At 38.2% G+C, this 15,913-nt stretch overlaps 1 protein-coding gene across 4 annotated transcripts in view; it reads right to left on the bottom strand.

Moving 5' to 3' along the window:
- Positions 1-15,913, bottom strand: part of card14 (caspase recruitment domain family, member 14) — a 94,937-nt gene that overhangs the window by 57,150 nt on the left and 21,874 nt on the right. Inside the window, exon 1 of one of the 4 annotated variants that reach the window (XM_072558618.1) lies at positions 9,527-9,589. The exons of 1 other annotated variant lie outside the window; for it this stretch is intronic. The gene's annotated coding sequence lies outside the window, so the exon portion shown is untranslated. Of the gene's footprint in view, positions 1-7,077; positions 7,169-7,326; positions 7,431-9,526; positions 9,590-15,913 lie in introns of those variants that run through there. 2 more of the 4 variants (XM_072558615.1, XM_072558616.1) reach the window with 2 other exon arrangements.

Genomic DNA, 15,913 nt, shown 5'->3' with positions numbered 1-15,913 from the left:
AAATCACAGACTGGACACCAGGAATTCCAGCAATATGTTCACCATAACAACTGCTGTCTAAATGGGTGTGTCATGCATATGAGGTATTACCTCAATAACAAGGACATTGATTGAAATAATGTTGCTTAGACACAGTGTATTGTAATTCCAATGAGGTGTAACACAGAGTGATAACATGTGTTAATTACAGTAAAAGAAAGCCTGTCGTGACCATGTAGTCCAATGAGCAGACAGGGTATGAGCTAAGATAAAACAAGCACCGTTTTCGATTAGTTTCGATAGCAGGCATTGAAATAATTGAGTTTAGAGGCAACCAAAGCACATATATGGTTTTAATAGCTGAGCAGTATACCGATATGGTGAGGTGATGGAGGTGAGGATAAATATTTCAATGATTGAGAGGTTATGGGGTCAGGAATCCTATCCAGTATGACAAACGGATTGTGAACTAGGGTAAGGAAATATAATTTGTGGTAGAGCCAAAGACCTTCAGTCTTTTAAACTGACTAAAGTACAGTGTATCTCATCAGGACTGGGTATTAGGTAAGCAGCCTGACAACACAAAGGCAATGGAGGGGGCCTGAGGGAAGTAGTGGTAAAACTGAGCACTGTCATTGCATATATGGACCAAAATATCATGTCTTTGGATAATGTCAATGAGAAATACGAGGGAGCCAAGGATAGATCCTTGAGATCTTCAGAGGTAATACAGTATTGTGGAAAATGGAAAGAAGCTATTACTTGAGATTTTCTAGCTATGCTGTACAGATAGGAATAAAACAGATCAAGGAGAGACTCAGTAAGCTGGACAATGGAGGAAAATTGCTGGAGAAGGATGGTGTGACTAACTGTGTCATATACTGGAAAGAAGTAGAGAAAATTGATTAGTGAACAAGCAGTACTATCAAAGTCACAACAGATGTAAATATGACTTTGTAAAGGATAGGTTCAGTGTTGAGGCAGTGTTGGATACCTGATTGAAGAGATTGCAGCATAGAATCATAAAATCCCTACAGTGTGGAAGCACGCCATTCAGCTCATTGAGTCTATGCTGACCCTCAGAAGAGCATCCCATCCAGACACAACCCCCTACTCTATCCCTGTAACCATGCATTTCCAATGGCTAATCCATGTAGTCTGCACATCCCTGGACACTATGGGCAATTTAGCATGATCAATCCACTTAATCTGCACATCCTTGGACTGTGGGAGGAAACCAGAGCACCTGGAGAAAACCCAGGCAGACAAAGGGAGAATGTTCAAATTCCATACAGACAGTCGCCTGAGAGTGAAAACGAACCCGGGTCCCTGGTGCTGTGAGGCAGCAGTGCTAACTACTGAGTCACATGTGGCAAAGACAGGCACTGACTTGGGTGATGATGACATGCGCAAAGATTTTGAAAAGGAAAGAAAATTTGGAGGTGAAATGTTGATGCCAAAAACAGAAAAATTAATGCCATTTTTTTTGAAAAGGTACTTGTGATGGTCGAGGAAGAAAGACAAGATCTGAGGGGAAGGGGAATCTTTAGAATATCAGCTGATACAGGGACCAGGAAAGGAAATAGGGTTCTTAGCTGCTCAGTACAAATAGGTCATGAAAGCACGGCATGGACATATGACTAGGATAAGTTTGGAAAGGACACAAGCATTGTAAAGAGGCAAACTGAAGAGCTAGTCCAAGAGTTATTGTGGTAGGGGCTGCTCAGTCTCAATCTCAATTTACACTAATCCCATGAACTCTTGACATTGCTTTTTTGTGGAAATAGTTTCAAGGAGATATTTGGTCAGAGAAAGAAAAGTTAGGCTAGTTTCACACTTCAGAACAATCTATTGCACAGTCTTGGCAGAGGGGAGTAGTTTTGGAGTGAGATAATAAGGAAAGACAGAAACCTATGGACTCAGGGGATGGGGCAAAATATGTTATGATGATGGTGAAAATCTTCAAGAATGAGAAGGTGCTAGGTATAACAATTAAACAAGTAAGGGAATGCTGATCTCACAATGAGAAACTCACAGTGGGTACTTGGGTGATCAGGAGAAAATGAGTAACTTCAAGGAGATGTGAGAGGAATGAAATGTGAGGGAAGTGCTCAAAGGCAAAGAAGTAACTAGAATAGTAAAGGGAAAAGGAAAGTAAAAGACAAAATGCCGGTGTAATAGGCTCTCAGGTTTGGAGTGCAAGAGCTACCTCTGAAAGTAGGAATCATTTCAGGAGGTAGATCACAGAGAAACCTCAATCAAAATCACAACTGGTAAATTTAAATAGCTGCCATGCTAATTGTCTTTTCATTTCTGTCTTTATCTGAATCTTATCTGATATCCATGAATACATTTGGTATGTTCTGTATTGGTTAGTCATTAAGATGTGAATACTTGCTAAAAATGCCTTTGAGCTTCTGATTGGCTGCTTAGTCTACTTGATGACATCATGTTGCTGAATACTTGGAGATCCCCTTGAATATGGCACCAGATTCAAAGGGACGTCAGGAAAGGGGAAATCCATAGCTCATCCAGTTGTGAGCAATTACTTCATCACTGACAGGAAGTCCAGATAACTGTATCAGGAACATGGTAGAGATGTTCACTTTACTTAGACATCATAGACATCATAGAATAGTGATTATTGAAAAGTCAACTTTGTCAGTATAACAGAACATTAGAAAGAATCAGCTCAGGCTACAGAAGCTATTCCTGATAACTTAAATGATAATGAAACATTAACTCTGCCACTGTCTCCACAGTTTCTGTCAGGATTGCTGAAATTTCAAACATTTTCAGTTCTTAATCCAGATTTCCCAAATTAATAGAATTTTTGCTTGCGTAATTACAAATTGCTTCATTCAAATTACCTGTTAAGTCAATTTTGGCACTCACCAAGTTCCCATTTTGCATGTTAATTACATCGCTTACTTTAAATGATTAGATAATCCATTTTTTTTCTCAACAAGAATTGACTAATTTGAAGAACTGAACCATTGAAGATTATTGGGTTGGGGGGGTGGGGGAGGGGGGGGGGGGAGGTGGGGGCTTGACATTGTAGCTGTAAAGAGGTTGTTTCTCCTTGTGGGAGAATCTAGGACCATAGATTCATAAAGTAGAAATGGACAGCATGGAAACAGACCCTTTGGTCTAACTCAACCACGCCGACCAGATACCCTAGATAAATCTAGTCCCATTTGCAAGCACGTGGCCCATATCCCTGTAAAATCTTCCTATTCACATCCCTATCCATATGCCTTTTAAATGTCGTAATTGTACCAGCCTCCACCAACTCCTCTGGCAGCTCATTCCATTCATGCTCCACCTTCTGGGTGAAAATGTTGCCCCTTTTAAATCTTTTTGCTCTCACCTTAAACCTATGCCCTCTAGTTTTGAACACCCCAACGCTGGGGAAAAGATCTTGGCTATTCACCCTATCTATGCCCCAGAGGACATAATCTCAGAATAAGGGTGCATATTTAAGATAGACATGAGGAAGACTTTCTTCTCTCAAGGCAATAATTTTTTGGAATTCTTTACTGCAAAAGACTGCTGAGACTGATTGATATTTATAATCAAGGCTGGGATAGATAGATGTTTAATCAGTGAGCGAATTTATGGCTATAGAGAGAAGATAGGAAGGTGGAGTTGAGGATAATCAGATTAGCCATAATGTTATTGAATGGTGGAGCAGACTTGGTTGGCAGAATGGCCTACATTCAAATTACCTGTTAAGTCAATTTTGGCACTCACCAAGTTCCCATTTTGCATGTAGGCCATTCTGCCAACCAAGTCTGCTCCACCATTCAATAACATTATGGCTAATCTGATTATCCTCAACTCCACCTTCCTATCTTCTCTCTATAGCCATAAATTCGCTCACTGATTAAACATCTATCTATCCCAGCCTTGATTATAAATATCAATCAGTCTCAGCAGTCTTTTGCAGTAAAGAATTCCAAAAAATTATTGCCTTGAGAGAAGAAAGTCTTCCTCATGTCTATCTTAAATATGCACCCTTATTCTGAGATTATGTCCTCTGGGGCATAGATAGGGTGAATAGCCAAGATCTTTTCCCCAGCGTTGGGGTGTTCAAAACTAGAGGGCATAGGTTTAAGGTGAGAGCAAAAAGATTTAAAAGGGGCAACATTTTCACCCAGAAGGTGGAGCATGAATGGAATGAGCTGCCAGAGGAGTTGGTGGAGGCTGGTACAATTACGACATTTAAAAGGCATATGGATAGGGATGTGAATAGGAAGATTTTACAGGGATATGGGCCACGTGCTTGCAAATGGGACTAGATTTATCTAGGGTATCTGGTCGGCGTGGTTGAGTTAGACCAAAGGGTCTGTTTCCATGCTGTCCATTTCTACTTTATGAATCTATGGTCCTAGATTCTCCCACAAGGAGAAACAACCTCTTTACAGCTACAATGTCAAGCCCCCACCTCCCCCCCCCCCCTCCCCCACCCCCCCAACCCAATAATCTTCAATGGTTCAGTTCTTCAAATTAGTCAATTCTTGTTGAGAAAAAAAATGGATTATCTAATCATTTAAAGTAAGCGATGTAATTAACATGCAAAATGGGAACTTGGTGAGTGCCAAAATTGACTTAACAGGTAATTTGAATGAAGCAATTTGTAATTACGCAAGCAAAAATTCTATTAATTTGGGAAATCTGGATTAAGAACTGAAAATGTTTGAAATTTCAGCAATCCTGACAGAAACTGTGGAGACAGTGGCAGAGTTAATGTTTCATTATCATTTTGATAACCTTTAGAATTTCTGATTAAATATCTATGTCCTGAAGCATCAACTGTTTGTCTCTCTACATATGCTCTCACAATTTATAAGAACCCCAATATTTTCTGTTTTAGTTCTAACAGGTGATTGTTAATACTTCTACAATTAAATTGGAACCTTGGGTAGAATAACATCTAAAACAATACCTGTTCTCTTTGTGCTGTTGTAATGTTACAAATGCAATGTTCTTTCCATAGCTACAAATCAATGCTTGACAGATGACATTTTTTTCATGGGGAGTAGAGGTAAGTCTGCTCTCACAAAAGTATTGAAAGGTGCTTTTATAATAATTTCTCAACAACATTTTGTTTTGCTAACATGACTCTTTGGCTTAACTAATCAATAGGTAATAAATATAGCATATCCAATACTTTGTTATCTGTATAAATTATTACATAATTTTTCCTGTAGTGGAAGTGATCATTCTAATGAAAGCTTGCCAAAAAAATCTGATTATTGCAATGATGTTGGACCTTCAGAAGTCATGTTGTTCAAGTTGTTTCAGTTCAAATAAAGGAAGGACAAGTAAGTGTTGGAGACTTGCTCAGGCTATAAGCGATTTATCTGAAGGCAGTGGACACAGTAGGAAAGCAATGCAATCAGACTGTTAATTTAAACTGATTAAATTAAGTATTTCTAAAGTTCTTATACATAAATTTACTTCTTTCTTCTTATATTTTCAAAACTTAAACTTTGGGATTTCTAATGGAATTTAACTTGACTCATTCGTTGTCTCCTGCAAGGGTAAGGGGGCAGCAACAGACTGATCAATTGCATCGACTTAGTCCAGTAGCCAAGTTATAAATTATTTCACATAAATTATTTATTTTTATTTTGTTGCTTTTCACTTCAACACTAAGACAATTAGTCACCATTCGTTAGTGGCACTGCACACATTTCTACTTGTGACTTTATTAAATATGATCATTGTTTCAGCTGCCAGAGGAGTTGGTGGAGGCTGGTACAATTACGACATTTAAAAGGCATATAGATAGAGATGTGAATAGGAAGATTTTACAGGGATATGGGCTACGTGCTTGCAAATGGGACTAGATTTATCTAGGGTATCTGATCGGCGTGGATGAGTTAGACCAAAGGGTCTAAATATAGTGTGTGTTACCATAAACTAAGGCAATGTAGTCTCATGATCTTGCTGCAAGAGGCTGCAAGTTTACAGAATATGATAAATATAAACCACAAACTAGCAGCTGAATAGTACAATTTCTTTGTGGGGAATATCGTGTCTGGTTTGCCTTGTCTCAGCCCCAGAAATAGTTTATTTTCACTTGACATCAACATGTTATTCTGAGTAGTAATGGGAGTATGTCATAAAGTGCAATTTATTGTTTAATAAATTCAAACAAACCTCAGTGTATGACATCTGATATATATTATGTAGATACTTATGTGAAATTTATGCAATATTAGCGCTTTGAATTTGTTATCAGTGCTTTTACCACAAACACGTGTTAATGCTGAACTAACTTTCCAATTTATTCGACTGCATCCACCACGAACAACTGACAACTCTAATAATGTTGTCTATATTTCATCTGATTGACACATACAGACCTGCACTCTGAACTTTATACATATAACATTCTAAACTAGTTTTTAGGCATTTCATAGTATCACCTACATTCCTCAGTTGGGAGTGTAAGTGAACATCTCCTTGATGTTCTGTCAATGCACCTGCAGAACTGGAAGCAGACAACAGGGATCAACTTGGATAAGGAATATTCCTTTTGGTTTTCCTTCAAAGAGTGGCAAACTTCCACTCCACACCAAACCATGGTGACTCAGTTGAGGTTAGGAAATCATTTTCACACAAACCATAGGTATAAATCCAAATCTGCCACTTACAGCACAGCACTAATACTATGGTCTATTAATATCACTTACCATTGAAGTTACTATTTTAATCCTCAAATAATTCAACAAAGTAACGCATTTGCTTACCTAATTTTTTTAACAGGAGCAGCAGTTGATTTCAAACATAGATAGGTAATGGTAAGTAAATGAGTGTCAATTACAGTGTTTAAGTGTCAGGCAGGCAAAGAATAGCAGAGCCTGCTTTATAAACCTCAATTTCTAGCTCCCTTCAATTCCAAAAAAGTCATGTTCGACTTGAACTCTATCCAAAATACTGCCAGACCTGCCAAATCATTCTAACTCTTTCCACCTTTATGTTAAATTTCCAGCATCCACAGTATTTTGCTTTTATTATAAATCTTCAGAATCACTGCTTACTGAGTAAACTGGTAACATCAAACATCGCACAAAGCAATCCACTTACAGCAAAAGGGCATCACACGCAGTATCTGAAAATATCTGGCAAGCTGCTCTCCTACAGAATGAACAATTCTTCCTACTTCGCTAAGAGAAAAAGTGCAATCACAGGACAGAGCAATAGAGCTGGAGAGAGAGAGAGAGAGAGAGAGAAGGAAACAAGGAAGTAAATGTCTTCAGGAAATGCATGAAAATAAGTGATCTACTTTAGATTAACTCTTCAAGAATCTGCATTATAAAAAGACTTAGTAAATACCTTTTCCATTTTGCTTTTCAAAGCTGGTATTAGATTCTACTGAGTGTTGTGGAAAAATACAGGTCGTTAACTCAATTCGCTGTAACAATTGACGGATTCGAGACGCTGTTCCTACTGCGCGAAGATTTAAAACAAGTGTTGGCTGTAACGCGATGACATCACCAACACTTTCAGCAATGTTGCTAAAGTGTGATTTTTCTCTAACTTGGGATTGCACAGGAACGCAACTATCGTGTTATAGAAGGACTGACTGTACTCTGTATTTCTGTGATGTGAACGAAGTATGAATTATTAAGATCGAGAAATAGTGCATTATGAATGGTACAATTTTAGTGTGGCCAAAATCATGCGTTATTTTCCTTTGGCGTTTCCATAGATTGTTAAGCAGATGGTCAGGATGAAATAGAGGATTGGTCTGTTCTGAAGAAGGATCACCGGACCAGAAACATTAACTCTGATTTCTCTGCACAGACGCTGCCAGACCTGCTGAACCTTTCTAGCAATTCCTGTTTTTGTTGTGTGAGGATGAAATCGAAATTTTGTAGGTCAACTCATAACTCCTAATTTTAACTTGAAATAAGTGACAAATGTGGGAATGTCAGCCTCACCTCAATTTGCTATCATGAACTGCAGGTAAATTTAACTTCTGGGAATTGTTTAAATATGCTGAGTCTTATTCCAACCTGATATTAATAACATGGCCAACAATCAAACACCATCAAAGTTAATCTCATAAAACAGGGTCAAAAAGAGAATTCTAAAACAAGGCAATGGATATGAGTTAGTACCACAAAGACTCTGCATTTCACAGCTCCTAATAGAACAAATTGAACATGGCAGGATTTTGCAGCTAAGACTCACACAAATGTATCAGAGTGGTGAGAGGGGATGGAAATTGTGGGGAGAATGAGGTAGGAAAGATTTGGGCAACCCAGGCGTAAGTGGCCCACAATTTCCTTCAAGGGCTAGACAACCACGTTTCTCACAGACCCGAAAAATAACATAAACAAATATAACCTCATTTTTTCAACTATCTCCTGTTTATTGGTATTGGCTCTCCCTGGCAAAGCCAGCACAAGGCACGAACCACATTGAAAACTAATGTAAATGACATTATCAGATCTCAATTTCTGAAGCTTAATGAAGTCTGGCATGAAATGTTGACAGCAGCCAGTTAAAATTCAGGGGCTACGCATAATGTAGTGAGGATAAGAGTTGTGCTGCCATTAGTGGAATCCTTTTCCAGGTACAGACAGTTCAAATCGTAAGATTTTACTAAATCAGGAGGAGGTCATTTGACATTTCATGTTTGTTTAAGAAAGCTTCTGGCAGGCATATTTGCCAGACCTTGCTTACATCCTTTAAAGTTTTCATTTTGAATTATTTATTCACTCCCTCTTTAAAAATGAACACAGATTACTCCCACCACTGTCTCGAGTAAGGCACTGCAAATCTTAACACTTGTCTGCTTTCTAAAAATCCCCATTTCTCTCCCTTCGTCTTTGTCTTGATGGTAACATTTATACCTGCCTTAGTTCCTGTTGACTGGCTGTGAGAATGGAATCCATAATCTGCTCCCAACAATGCAGTTTTTGTTGATTTCTTCATGGCTTTTAGCCATGGTAGAAGTAAAAATGTTGCACAAGTAGAATAATACATTCAATTCTGAAAACCTCCCGCACACTCTCATATCTACCTCACAGTCAAGAACATTCCTTCAGTAAAATAACTCAATCATTTATGCAAATGATATCCATCAATACATTTCACATTGCATTGCCACTACAATTTGAAATAAGATTAAACTCGTACATATGTATTATAGATGCTCACATACAATTTTCTCTTGGGTCACACACCCATAAGGGCATACACGCATTGACTGTACCACATGCAGGTACACATATGAGACTTATCACATACAAAGAGGCATGTTTTAACAAGTTTTAAAACATTGTACTGCAACAAAACAAAATCAGACATATTTAGAAATACAAAAACCCAAAGCCTTGTTAAATCCACCGACAGAGTCAGCACAACATTTTCATCTGTAAGAAGCAAAGAAGGAAAAAGACTCTGCAGACAAAACAATGGATTCCACTTTTAAAACCTTTTTCAAAACACAAATATTTTCATAAATGAATTAATTCAAAGCATTTTTAAAAATCACACATGCATAGACATACACCATGCTTTTTACCTTTTAAATAATGATCCTTTTTAGCAAACTCAATCATGCAGAATAATGCCAGAATTCAAAGCCTCTTGTAAACACTGCTGAGAATCTGAAGCACCCACACAGTGCTGTTAGCCTATCTGTTGCATTTCAGTCAGGTTTTTGTAATTATATTATGCATTGAACCATGCTTGAGGTTGCTTACAAAGCAGTTGCTGAGCTTTTATTTATGTCTTAATCTAGAGCTAAGAGGTAAATAGAAATAATGATTTTTTTAGACCAAAAGAAACTCAGAACAATTTGTCTTGTTCTGTTTAAAATATGTACATTTATAAAATGATTTTATTATGCCATGAAATGTAAACTAATCCATTCATATCCAAATTTCAGTATAGTCAAGCATTCTCATTTTTAATTTGAGTGGATCGTTTCCTTCAGTTTACCTGAGGGTGAAATTTCTTTGGAGGTTCTCCTGCTCTTCTGCTAAAATGTTTCCAAAGGACTGAGGTAACCTTAAAGAAATGGGACTATGGGATATTCCTTAAAGGTGATGCCAGAACTTCTGCCCAAGTTAAAATAGAACATGAGGAGAACTCCCAAGGAACATCTTTCCTCCAGATTTAAAACATTATTCCCGATCAGTTTGCACTGATTTTCAAGATTTTGTATCTCAAAAGAATTTCTGGAAATTTAGCAACCTTTGGGAGGCATGAAATTTAATTCCTTACAAATCTACTATTTCTGCTTCCTAATCTTGAAATTTATAGTAGGGGATGAATGTGACAAATTTTTCATGAAGCAGATATATTTTGATCTCGAAATAAGAATATCTATATTTATGAAGCACCATTAAAACAGAAAAATATTCCAAAGCACTTCACGGGGTGAAATCTCACAGAAATCGAAAAGACAAAGAATGATATATTAAGGGAGATAACCAAAAACCAGTTAAGCAAATCTAATGGATGGTCTTCAATGAGAAGAAAATGGTACAAATGTTTACTATGGAAAATGTGGCGCTTGGATCCCAGACATAATGTCAACAGTGAGATGTGGGATACACAACAGGGCCATAAGATGTAGGAGTAGACATAGGCCATTCAGCCCATTGAAACTGCCAATGACATCATGACTAATTTGATAATCCTCAATTCCACTTTCCTGCCTTATCCCTATAGCCATGGGACCAATGTCAGTGGAATGGAAAACTGTTTTAAGTGAAGTCTTTTAGTTGAATTGTGCCAACTTTGGATCTCCTTTACCTTCATGGGAAGTCATGAATGTCACAACCTCTTTGGTGAACTGTAAACTAATACCACGCCAAAATAATGACGCCATGCTGGAAGCAATGGGAAAACAATTTAATAATTAAAGCAACAGTCAAAAGATATTTTTCATTATTGTTTGTAGATGTTGAAGGTTTGCAATTAAATGGAACTGTCGGTAATGTTAAGATGCATCTGATTTGTTGTCCAGAACAACAGCTCAGTTTTATTTGGCAACAATTTCAAGTCTGTCAAATAGAATTTGATCTTGTTCCATGACAGCACAGATTCTCAAATTGAGATTCTATGAGCACCAGAGGCTTGCAAACAAGTCTACAAGGCTATCCGTTTACTTTGGCTATGCCTTCTGTTTACTTACTGGCATTGACTACTGTTACTAAAATCTCTTTGCAATGACTGTTTGAACGAAAGGATACAAATAAGAATGATAACATTTGTTTTCCTTAGAGTAGTTGGCAGGATTGTTAGCACATTGGGTTTCCCAATTGTGCCAATATTTAGACGAAGTTCCCAAACTGAGAAGACATCATTCTGTTATCAAAACAGAAGTAAATTACTGAGGAACAAAATATTTAAATAGCGATAATAATCACCTCTTGAAGAACTGTGAATTCTATTTTCCATATTCCTCAGTTATATTTAAGTTATCTCTGAACCCAATTTTATGCACAAACAAACTCCCGGTTGCCTGTTTTTGCCTGGCAAAATGCAGTAACCATTAGACATTATGACATTATTTTAACATAAGAAGAGAGAGAAGAGCATGAGTAAGCCATACAAGCCCCTCAAAACTGTTCTACCATCATGACTGATCTTGTAGCTCAGTTCCAACTTCCTGCACTGTCTCTGTGTCTCTTAATTCTTCTTTCTGTATTTAAAAAAATTGATCTCTGCTTTGAACATTACCAATGTCTGAGTGTCACCAGCTCCCATGCATAGAGCATTCCAGAGTTTCACCAAGTGAAATCAAGTTCTCTTCATCTCAGCTTCAAGTGACCAATTCCAATTCTGAGACTCTTGCATCCTTAATTTTAGACCCCACCACCCCAGCCACTGCACCATCTCAACAACATCCCCTCACAACATCTACACCATCAAACCCATTAAGAATTTTATATGTCCCAATGAGATTATGTCTAATTCTTCTAAATACTTGTGAAGATAGGCCTGGTCTAATCAATATATCCTTAGAGGTCAGTTCATCCCAGGAACCAGTTCTACGTGCACATCCTGTAAACAAAGCACATTCTGAATTAGGAGGCCATAATGCTTGATGTGTGGATTTCACGAAGTGTACTTACAGCTCTCTTTGCATTGTAGGCTGACATACATTTGATTTCCCAATTGTTTACTGTTCCTGTATGCCAAACCTCTGTGATGCAAGACTGTGCAAACATTTATCTAGAAAAGATTCTGTTTTTGACTGTCTGATCAAAGTTGATTACTTCACAATTCTTCACATTCCATCTGGCTCATTCTTGTCTACTTACTTCATGCATATAAATATTTTTGCATCTTCATTGCGTCTTCCTAATTGCGTACTTTCAGGGGTAACTTTATGTTGTTCGCAAGATCAGACATTTTGTACTCAATTACCTCATCTAATTCATTGTTACGTATTATCAATAGCTGAGGCAGAAACCCAATCCTTTTCAAACCCTACTTTATTCCTTGAGAGATGGCGGCAAAGAGTATATAAATTCTAGTGAAGTTACATTGTGATGGATACATCTAATGAACCCAGTGGATGCATGTTAGTGAAGAAGGCAAATAGTATGTTAGCCTTCAAAGCAAGAAGATATAAGTACAGAAGCTTGCTGCAATTCTATAGGCCTTGGAGTATTGTGTGCAGTTTTGGTTTCCTTATCTGAGGAAGGACATTTTGGCTATGAAAGGAGTGCAATGAAGGCTGACAGACTGATTGCTGAGATGCCAGGACTGATGTATAAAGAGAAAATGAATCAGTTAGGCTTATATTTATTGGTGTTTAAATGTATTGTTGAGGGGTGGGGTGGAGTTGGTGTTTGGGTTGGGGGGTGCTTGTGGATCTCGTAGAAACCTGGAAAATTTAGATAGCTGGGTCTCTGGAATAACAGTCCAGCAATAATTCCAATAGGCTGTCACCTCCCCATGTGCTATAGGAGGATCTGAGGAAGGAATTATCTTTGAATTTTCTTTAGGTTACAATGAATAGAATTCGTACTTTCTCATATTAAAGTTTCCAAATTGGCCCAATGGAGATTGAACAAACAAATTGATATTTTGAAGATTACTGCACTTAAGGCTTTTTTCACTCTCAAATTTGCTTAACAAAGGTATTTTTTGCAAAAATGAGTACTAGCACTGGGAGGAAAACTCTTAATGATTTTTCTGTTGTCTGGAACAATGCAGCTATTTGCAGACATACTCATTCCCTTTAAAGTATGAAATTTGATAATTCTACAAAGAGTAATATTATCTCCAAGACTCTTGTGGGCTCCAGTATATTCATTAGATGCTAGACAAAAGGATCTTTAATTCTGTGTGAAGTTTCCAGACTGGAGCCATTCAGCTCCCTCATCAGATTAAGCAAAAATTGTTAAGAAATCAAAGTGTACATTATTTATGTGAATTACTGTGATTTATGTTCCTTAACGGTGCATTAGAGTTTCTTGACTGAAGTGTTCTCAATGGCACGACAAATATTGGTGAACAGGTAGAATTCAGCTGAATAGATGGGAATTTAAATGGCATTCAGCACATACTTTTCATTAGATGGATTGAAATTCTACATTGAGAATGCCATTGTATTGAGGAATGCAATACAAATAAGCTATCATTTTCTACTTGGAGTAACTAACTTCTAAAATTAAAAAAAAGTTGCTACTCTGAGTTTTACAAGTTAAGGATCTGTGTAATGTAGTACTGAACTGTACAGTCAGGGGTAGCACAGGGTAGGAGCATTAGCAAAGGCATCAACTAGTCAGGCTTATGTAAATGTCTCAAGCTGAGTAGTTTTTACTTATTACCGGAAGTATTATTCTAATCTAAGCATAGAATCCCTACTGCAAATAGAGGCCATTCGGCCCATTGAATCTGTTCTGACCTTGTAATCCCATGCTTATTATAGTTAACACACCCACAGGGTAGTTTTGTATGACCAATTCACCTAACCTGCATATCTTTGGGCTGTAGGAGGAAACCACATCACCCAGAGGAAACCCACACAGGCACAGAGAGACAGTTGGCCAAAGCTGGAATTGAACCCAGGTCCCTGGCACAGTGAGGCAGCAGTGCTGACCACTGTATTGTCTCATCCCACCATCACTTGTCTGATTGGCTGTCAGCTACAAGAATGAAGGTGCTGAGAATACCCATCTTAAAGACCAAATCAGAAAAGGGCATGTGCAGACCAAAATGGTAGATCAACTATTGGGCCAGCTCTGGTTGTTACTTGACTCCACATTCCTCCCATTCTAGATGCTGCTAGTGTACACCGCCTGTTTCTATCGGTCATGGTGTGTTGTGCAGGCTGCACTGGGAATGGCTGGCAGTATTCCTGCCAACCTGAAGTCTTTAGCACAGAATTATTATAATGTGGAATAAGATGCCATTTGTTCTGGGTCCTCTACTTTTTGTCAGTTACATAAATGATTTGGATGCGAATATAAGACGTACAGTTAGTAAGTTTGCAGATGACACCAAAATTGGAGGTGTAGTGGACAGCGAAGAGGGTTACCTCAGATTACAACAGGATCTGGACCAGATGGGCCAATGGTCTGAGAAGTGACAGATGGAGTTTAATTCAGATAAATGCGAGATGCTGCATTTTGGGAAAGCAAATCTTAGCAGGACTTATGCACTTAATGGTATGGTCCTAGGGATGTTGCTGAACAAAGAGACCTTGGAGTGCAGGTTCATAGCTCCTTGAAAGTGGAGATAGGATAGTGAAGAAGGCGTTTGGTATGCTTTCCTTTATTGGTCAGAGTATTGAGTACAGGAGTTAGGAGGTCATGTTGCAGCTGTACAGGACATTGGTTAGGCCACTGTTGGAATATTGCGTGCAATTCTGGTCTCCTTCCTATTGGAAAGATGTTGTGAAACTTGAAAGGGTTCAGAAAAGATCTACAAGGATGTTGCCAGGGTTAGAGGATTTGAGCTATAGGGAGAGGCTGAACAGGCTGGGGCTGTTTTCCCTGGAGCGTCGGAGGCTGAGGGGTGACCTTATAGAGGTTTACAAAATAATGAGGGGCATGGATAGGATAAATAGGCAAAGTCTTTTCCCTGGGGTCAGGGAGTCCAGAACTAGAGGGCATAGGTTTAGGGTGAGAAGAGGAAGATATAAAAGAGAACTAAGGGGCAACTTTTTCACGCAGAGGATAGTACGTGTATGAAATGAGCTGCCAGAGGATGTGGTGGAGACTGGTACAATTACAACATTTAAGAGGCATTTGGATGGTTATATGAATAGGAAGGGTTTGGAGAGATATGGACCAGGTGCTGGCAGGTGGGACTAGATTGGATTGGGATATCTAGTCAGCTTGGACAGGTTGGACCAAAGGGTTTGTATCCATGCTGTACATTTCTATGATTCTATGACTCTATGACTGATTGTATCTGCATCAAATTCTGAACATGTTAACTTAGTCCTAATCATCTGTCTTTTCCCCATAATCCTCCATATTATTTCAATGTAAATAAACATCCAATGTTAAATCCCTTATTTGTGCCTTCCTCTGTCACACTTCATGACAGTGTATTCCAGACACTAACTACTCATTCGGTGATAAAAGACTTTCTTCACCTGGCATTTGCTTCTTTTGTAAAACACTTTAAAACTGTGCTCTTTGGATCTTGACCCATTTATGCATGGGAACAGTTTCCCCCTAACTACTCGACCCAGACCCATCATATTTTTGAAAACTTCCCTCAAAAGTCTATTTAGCCTTTTCCTCTTTAAGGAAAATAGTTCCAGCTTCTCAAATAAAGATTTAAAATAAAGAAGGGTTTGGACAGTATACACTTAAGATACTAATTCCAAATGGATAGGTTAGGGAGCATTAGGAATTTACAGATTATAAAAGGGCAGAATTAGCACGATTGCTAATCTGTTCAATATTTTCCACAGAATAATGGATCAGTGCAA

The sequence above is a fragment of the Chiloscyllium punctatum genome, chromosome 39, assembly GCF_047496795.1.
Source record: "Chiloscyllium punctatum isolate Juve2018m chromosome 39, sChiPun1.3, whole genome shotgun sequence".
NCBI classification, from domain to species: Eukaryota; Metazoa; Chordata; class Chondrichthyes; order Orectolobiformes; family Hemiscylliidae; genus Chiloscyllium; species Chiloscyllium punctatum.
The sequence above is the reverse complement of the archived record's forward strand: the minus strand, read 5'-3'. Positions and strand labels throughout refer to the sequence as shown.